At 38.1% G+C, this 8,059-nt stretch overlaps 2 pseudogenes; one reads left to right on the top strand and one right to left on the bottom strand.

Annotated features, from left to right (window-relative positions):
* Window positions 1–2,195: 2,195 nt before the first annotated feature.
* LOC118532726 (NADH dehydrogenase [ubiquinone] iron-sulfur protein 4, mitochondrial pseudogene) lies at window positions 2,196–2,882 on the bottom strand (annotated as a pseudogene).
* A 2,854-nt stretch (window positions 2,883–5,736) lies between these two features.
* LOC118532723 (alpha-ketoglutarate dehydrogenase component 4 pseudogene) lies at window positions 5,737–6,249 on the top strand (annotated as a pseudogene).
* The last annotated feature ends 1,810 nt before the right edge of the window (window positions 6,250–8,059 follow it).

Here is an 8,059-nt window from a genome sequence, read left to right as displayed (position 1 = left end):
GAAAACAGAAACTTTGCATAAAACACCTAAAATGAAAGGGAAAATTTACCTCAAACTTATTAAATCTAGCTCAAAGATGGTTTAGATTTTCAATGCACTCTATTAATATAAAGCAGTTCCAATAATGCTGTAAAATTTTTCATAAGACGGAATTTCATTAATTTTAATTAAAATTCTTTTCAAATGTCTTGGGACTTTTGGAATTTTTATTGATTATTTCCTGCCAATAATTTCTAGATACCACCACCACTGAAAGCATCTTATCTATTTGGATTATGTTTGGAAAATACACAAGCGAAGACTCAGTGCCCCAGGCTGCATCGGCTCCGAACCCAACTGCAGCTGCAGTAGACAGTTCCTGGGCACCAAGAATCATCCCACCTCAGGATGCCACACTCTTTTTTTCATACCTCATTGTTCCCTGGAGGTTCCCTCAGCTCATAGGTAGACATGGCCTATGCATAAGGAGGGTTTGTGCTTCTAGAGGTATCCCCCCAAACTGTGCATAAGTGCCCAGCAGCCTGTCCTTCAGAGGGATGGTTCCTCAGAGTGTTAGAGTGGTAACTGCCCAATCCCACACCCACTAAGGGCTTCTGCCTTCTCACTCTCTAACTCAATCTTCTGGGCCCCTCATAGCTGCTTTCTTATATCACTGCCCCCAAATACCTGTACCCATTTCCCTGCCTCAGGCTCTGTTTGTGTGGGAACCCAAACTTAGACACATGTGGACAAATCAAGATCAGCAATTCCCTGAATTTTTGCACAGTTAAGGCACTTTGAACTTTTTATAACTAAAAATCAAGAATCCATTTAAAAAAGCTAGTGTTGGGGTGCCTGGGTGGTTCAGTCGGTTAAGCGACTGACTGGGGTCATGATCTCAGGGTCCTGAGATCGAACCCCGCATCCTGCTCCTCGCTCATTGGGACTCTGCTTGTCCCTCTGACCGTCTCCCTCCACTCATGCTCTCTCACTCACTCACTCTCTCAAATAAATAAATAAATAAATAAATAAATAAATAAATAAATAATAAAAAATAAAAAATAAATAAATCTTAAAAAAAAAAGCTACTGTTGACAATGTAGAGAGTAGTCTCTCATTAATAATGCATGGTCTACTAATGGTGTTGAACCAGAAAATGATAGTAAAGTATTGAGGTTTAGTATCAGGTGTTTAGTTGTAGGCTGATCTTACCTACTGATCCTAAAGAGATTTGTCTTCCTTGGACCATATAGCATCACAAGAGATTGATCACTTTCTGTTTGCAGCTTTGTAGGTTAGAGCCAAGATGAGAAGAAAGTAATTTAGTAGCTACTTTTTTTTTAAAGATTTTATTTACTTATTTGTCAGAGAGACAGAGCACAAGCTGGGGGAACAGCAGGCAAAGAGAGAAGCAGGCTCCCCCCTCAGCAGGGAGACCAACGCGGGGCTCTATCCCAGGACCCTGGGATCATGACCTGAGCTGAAGGCAGACGTTCAACTGACTGAGCCATCTAGGCATCCCAATTTAGTAGGTATTTATACGGCTTAAAGTGCTTGAATATAGAAAACAGAGACTATAATATAGAAAATAGGGTAACTATATTTGAGATTGAATACAGAAGAAAGGATCAGAGGTGAACAGTAAAGGACGAATTCTGTGGAGAAACTGATGCATGCAGTTTAAGCAATAATCATGACATTATAAACAAGAGTTTTACAAGACAGATTTGGAGATTTCTTTAGTCCTCTGGTGTAGTCTACCATGCTTGGAACATTGTTCTTGGGTCTGGGTGCTTCTGTGACATATTAAGTCACTAAGATAGAGCCATCCACTTGATGAGGAGTCTTGGAATCAAGCTAAACAAAAATATCAAACAGGATTACATCAGCGGCATGCAGTCCACTCCCTGCTCTCCCGTCCTTGACGTGTAGCCTTTGTTTCCTTGGCCAGAAGATGTCTGCTCCATCTCTAGGCATTGTGACTGCATTTCAGTCAGTAAAAAGGTGTGGGAATGGTGAAAGGAGAAGGTGCATACTAGCTCAATCTATCCCTTTTTTAATTTTTGCAGCTGATTTCAAGCATTCCTTTTAATAGATTTTAAGTACTGAAATTTCCTAGAGGTATGATCACCTCAAATCTCCTTTATAAATAGGCAATTGAAACGTGTTCACTTTGAGACATCCAAAAACATTTAAAATAGGCCCCATAAAATGTATTTGTGGTTAAAGATCAAATTTATTAGGAGATTAAGAGATGTATTATACATGGACTATAAATACTGCACAGCTGACTTTATTCACTGTCAAGCACAGAGATATAGTCAGTGCCAACCTATTTGGTGGATACTCTTGTTCTTTTGTTCCAAGAAAAATTTGCACCATAAGACTTGGACTTGGGTTTTGGAACCTTCCTCTCTTCAATGTCATAGCTCCACCCATTTTTTTCTGCAAAGGCAGCTGCGTCTTCTTTAGTACTGAAGGTTAGAACCATGTTGGACAAGGGATCAGCCCTTGATGCCCAACCCATCAAAGGATTTTCCCATCGCTCCCTGGTATCAAGCTCCATCTTCCATTTCTTTGCGTTATTTACTCCAGACTGCATGTTATTGTGAGCAGGAACAAAGATCCTGACTTTTCTAGTTTTGATATGCTCTTCTGGAACACCAGTTAAAGTAGTGATATCCAGTTTTTCATCAACTGTTATGGGTTGCGTGTCCCGAGCTTGGGCCTGTGCCAGCCTCCATGTGGAAGTGCTTAACGACCTGATAGGAACCCTGGAAGCGGAAATGGCAGCTACAGCCACTGCTCTTTTCCCCCACGACATTTGCCTCAACGCCTCTGACATTGAGACCGCCGTCATCTTGCTGCCGGCAAACGCCAGGACCTCAATCTATCCCTTTTTAAACAGGGAGGAAAAAGCTTTTCTCTTACATCCACCTAATAGGTATTTGCTTAAATCTCACTGGGCAGAACTGAGGACTGAGGAAAGATTTGCCTGCAAGTTCTAAATGCACAACTCAGATTAAACCTCAAGACTTTACTATGAGTTCTGGCTCAATCTGTGAAGAGGTGTGAGGAGGGAGGTGTTGTTAACTGGGCTCTTCATTGCCCTGCACAAAATCAGAGTTCTGCTAAAAAGGAAAAGGGACAGAGTATTCATTGGGTTGGGAAATTCCCGTAAGTGCCACAATGAGAGACAAGTGAAAAATTGAGAAATTCAACTTAAAAAGCAAAGAATGAGAGAGCATGATATTTCAAAGTATCATGAGCAGTTGAGACTTACGTGGATAGCTTTTTATTCACTGACTCTCTCTTGCCTGTCTTTTGCATCTGTCCTTCCCTTTATGTCCCAGCTTCTAGCCCTGGTTCTAGAAAGGAAAACCAGAATAAGATGGAAATAAAGAGAGGATACATGTAAAAATAACTTTATAAAAGATGCTTGACTTACCCCACCTAGATGTATCTGTTTGGGGCTATCATTTGTTGTACCCATGATCATCCAACAGTAGGCTTAGCTGTAATTTCTTGAGCATCTATTATAAGACACAGATATAACTGTCCCAGTTTTGTGACTAGGAAATTAAGATTTACAGAGGATAAGTCCCTTGGTGACACACAAGGTAAATAGCGAGTCTGGGATTTGAACTAACATCTGAACTATTTCAAACACTCCAGCAGTGCTCATTTTAATCACCTCATGCCCAAAGCTCTGAGCTGGGCATTTTAGGTAGCTTGAGAGCTGTAACTTTATTATCGTGAGTGTTCTGTGCCAAAAGAGCATTTCTAAAATAATCCCACCTTTCTTAACCTATGGTCTTCATATTGATTTCATTATTTAGAAGAAAACAAACATTTTATATATACCTATGATAAAACTACAGAGTAAATAAAGTAACACGTTTCTTTTCTTTTAATATGAATTTAATCAGCTTTACCTGTTTACGCTCGTTCTGACCAGAAAGGCCTTGCAATTATATGTTGTTGTCTAATTCAAAATGGAGAATGAAAGTTTGTTATCTAATCAGTGCAATTTATTTCATTGAAAAAAAAATAGTCTTTTAAAACTTGAGACTCCTGGCAAAAATAATAAAGACAGTGTGGGCAGTAAAAAGTTTGGGAGCGTCATATCAATGAAACAGGATATTCTTTTGAGGCAATGTGAGTCATTCAGGGGTTTATCTATCTCTTCTCCTTTTTTTCGTTTTCTTGTTTTTTTGTTTCAAATTCTCTATTCCCTGTCAACATCCTTCACTGACCTTCTGGAGCTGTGCCCAGTTCACCTCCATCGTAACAGGGATTTGATTCGTGGTAGCCATAGATTTCAGTCCGGGGGCCAGCTTGCTCTCTCGCGTTCCCTGCAGATACAGAGCATCTGCTGCATGGTTTTCTGAAATAATTTAATATATATTTTTCAAAGAAGCCAGCAATGTAGACGCCAGGCATGCTGATTGTGGGAACAGGAAACACAACAGGTAGTAATGAAATAGCATTTTTCCTCCTTCCAGCTTCACACATGTAGTTGTCATCCACCTGAGACCTCAGCTGAGACTATTTTGTTCCCACAATGAAAATCTGCAAAGGAAGTGACCCCACATATACACTGATGAGGAATGGGCACCTTCAGGGGGCTGCTTCATGTTGTATAAAGACCATGGTTTGCTTTCACCTCCTTTTTCAGGTTTCAGTTTTCAGGACCCACAGCTATGCTACTGTTCCTCTTTAGGCAGACAGTAACTTGGAAAATGGGCTTGGCATTTCCTGGCCTAAGGTGGTAAAAGCCTGCTGGGAATGAAACAAGTTGGCAGAGATGGAGTTAATGTGGAAAGGGTGTGAAAGGCCTTGGGATTTGACTTTTTTTCGCTTCTATTGGTTGTAGAAGCTAAATAAAAAGTAAACTGGCTGTTATACACAACTAATGAATCACTGAACACTACATCAAAAACTAATAATGTACTATATGTTGGCTAACTGAACATAATTATAAAATAAATAAATGAATAAATAGATTGGAATTCTAGGATTTTGAAGCCAAAAGAGTCTCTAGAGGTTTCTATGCTTTCTTATATTACAGCTGATTCAGAGACCCAGGGAGAAAAATGGAGCCAAGACCACAGGGCTATTCAGTGTCCACACCAGCTTCTGCCCAGTACAGTTCATAGGTCAGAGGTTACACAGGAAATGGGGGAGCAAGTCACTTCTTAGAGAAGATATAAGGTGACCACTTTAGGCATCACTGAAAGTGGAGAAAATGATCTATAAAACTTTGGAAAGATCCAGAAAGGTCATTTAGTTTAGTCTCTACCTTTTTCATCCCCCAAAGGTTTATTGTTCTCTGCAATTGTTTAATTAAACTTTTTATTTTGAAATAATTGTAGATATGCAGTTGTAAGAAATAATACATCGAGATCTGCTGTATCCTTTGCTTGATTTCCCCCAATGGTAACATCTTGCAAAACTTTAATACAGTATCACAACCAGGATATTGGCATCGGCACAGTGAAGATAAAGAACTGTTCCATCACTATGAGGATCCCTCCTGTTGCCCTTTTATAGACACACATTTCCCTCCCTCCCCCCAACTCCATCTCTGCCACTAACCCCTGGCAACCACCAATCTGTTCCTTATCTATACAACCTTGCCATTTCAAGAATGTTGCATAAACAGATCAAAAAGTATATAAATAAAATCATGAAATCCCAATATTTGGGGATTCACTTTTTTTACTCAGCATCATTGCCTCAAAATTCAGCCGAAGGATGGGCAGCAAGATGGCGTCTGCCAGCAGGGTCGTTCAGGTAGTCAAGCCACATACTCCATTAATAAGATTCCCTGACAAAAGAGACAATCCTAAACCTAACGTATCAGAAGTTTTGAGATCAGCAGGACTACCGTCTCACTCTTCTTCAATTTCACAGCATTCTAAGGGAAGTAAATCCCCAGATTTGCTGATGCATCAGGGTCCACCAGACACTGCAGAAATAATAAAAACATTACCTCAGAAATCCAGAAGGAAACTTGTATCTCAAGAAGAAATTGAATTTATCATAATCACTGACAGTGTGGCTGCTGTTTGTCATCAGACAAAAGACTAGTCTTTACAATAAAGGACTTCCAAAATGGTACACAAGAAATTATATAGTAAACAACTTGAATGAATACTCTACAAAAAAAAAAATCTAGAAAATTTAGATGGACAATTGTATCTCCTAATATATGTATCTTGGTCAGCTTCTCCACAAGCTTACCTAATTGTTTATATGCTTATTGAAGTATACATTTTTAAAATGTTAAAAAAAAAAATTCAACCCAAGTTGTTGCATTTATCAATAGTTTGTTTCTTTTTATTGCTGAATAGTTATTGCGAAGTATGAATGTACCACAGTCCATTTAACTGTTTATTGAAAGGCATCTGGGTTGTTTTCAGTTTCTGGAATTTATGAATAAATCTGCTATGAACATTTGTGCATATGGTTTTGTGTGAACATGCCTTCATTCCTTTGTGATCAATTGCTGGGTCATATAGTAGTTGTATGTTTAGTTTTAAAAGGAACTGCTAAACTCTTTTCCAGAAAGAGCATACCATTTTACATTCCCACGGATAATGTACTAGTGATCCAGTTTATCTGCATCTTTACCAGCATTTAATGTTGTCATTAATTTTTTGTTTTAGCCATTCCAGTAGGTGTGTAGTGATATCTCATTGTGGTTTTAATTTAATTTCCCTAAGGCTAATGATATTGTACATATTTTCTTGTGCTTATTTGTTATCTTTATATCCTTTGGGGAGAAATGTCTATTCATAATATTTTACCATTTTTATTGGATTTTTTGTTTGTTTTACTGCTGAGTTTTGAGAGTTCTTTATGTATTCTAGATAATAGTCCTTTGTCAGATATGTGATTGGCAAATATTTTCTGCCAGTCTGTAGCTTGTCTTTATATCTACCTCCCAGAGTCTTTTGCATAACAAAAGTTTTGAGTTTTGATGAAATCCAAGTTATAACTTTTTCCTTTAGTGCATTACGCTTTTGGCATCAGACTGAACTCTTTCTTGGTCCAGTCCTTTCTAGTCTTATATCCCAAAGATTATTTTCTGTGTTTTTTTCCTAAATGTTTTATAGTTTTACGTTTACATTTAAGACCACAATCCATGGGGCGCCTGGGTGGCTCAGTCGTTAAGCGTCTGCCTTCGGCTCAGGTCATGATCCCAGGGTCCTGGGATCGAGCCCCTCATCGGGTTCCCCGCTCCGCGGGAAGCCTGCTTCTCCCTCTCCCACTCCCCCTTCTTGTGTTCCCTCTCTCGCTGTGTCTCTCTCTGTCAAATAAATAAATAAAATCTTAAAAAAAAAAAGACCACAATCCATTTTGCGTTAACTTTCATACAAGATGTGAGATTTAAGTCAATGTTTTTGTTATTTTTTGTTGTTTGCTGTTTTTGTTTTTGTTTGGGTTCGAGGTTGTTTTGGGGATTTGTTTTTATTTTTATTTTGCTTTGTTTTATTTTATTTTATTATTTTCTTTTATTTTATTTTATTTTTGCCTATGGATATCCAATTGCTTCAGCATCATTTGTTGAAAGGGCTATTCTTTGTCCAGTGAATTGTTTTTGTACTTTTGCAAAAAATCAGTCAGACATATTCATGTTGCATCTATCTCTGAGTTCTCAATTCTATTCCATTGATCTATCTGTCCATTTCTCTGCCATCACTACACACTCTTGATTTCCATAGTTATATAATGAATCTTCAAATCAGGTACAATGATTCTTCTCACTTTATTTTTTTAGTAGTGTTTTAACTATTGTAGGGCCTGTTCCTTCCAAATAAATTTTAGAATAGGCCTAACTATTTCTACAAAAAAAATCTTGCTGGAATTTTGATGGGAATTGCTATAAACCTACAGATCAATTTGGGGAAAATAAGCATCATTACTATGTTGAGTCTTGCAATTCATGAACACAGTAAGCCTCTCCATTTATTTAGATGTTCTTTGATTTTTTTTTTCTTAAGTTGGCATTTTGTAATTTTTGTCATACAGATTCTGTACATGTTTTAAGTTCATCCCTATATAAATACTTTAC

Source organism: Halichoerus grypus, chromosome 12, assembly GCF_964656455.1.
Source record: "Halichoerus grypus chromosome 12, mHalGry1.hap1.1, whole genome shotgun sequence".
NCBI lineage: Eukaryota > Metazoa > Chordata > Mammalia > Carnivora > Phocidae > Halichoerus > Halichoerus grypus.
The sequence above is the reverse complement of the archived record's forward strand: the minus strand, read 5'-3'. Positions and strand labels throughout refer to the sequence as shown.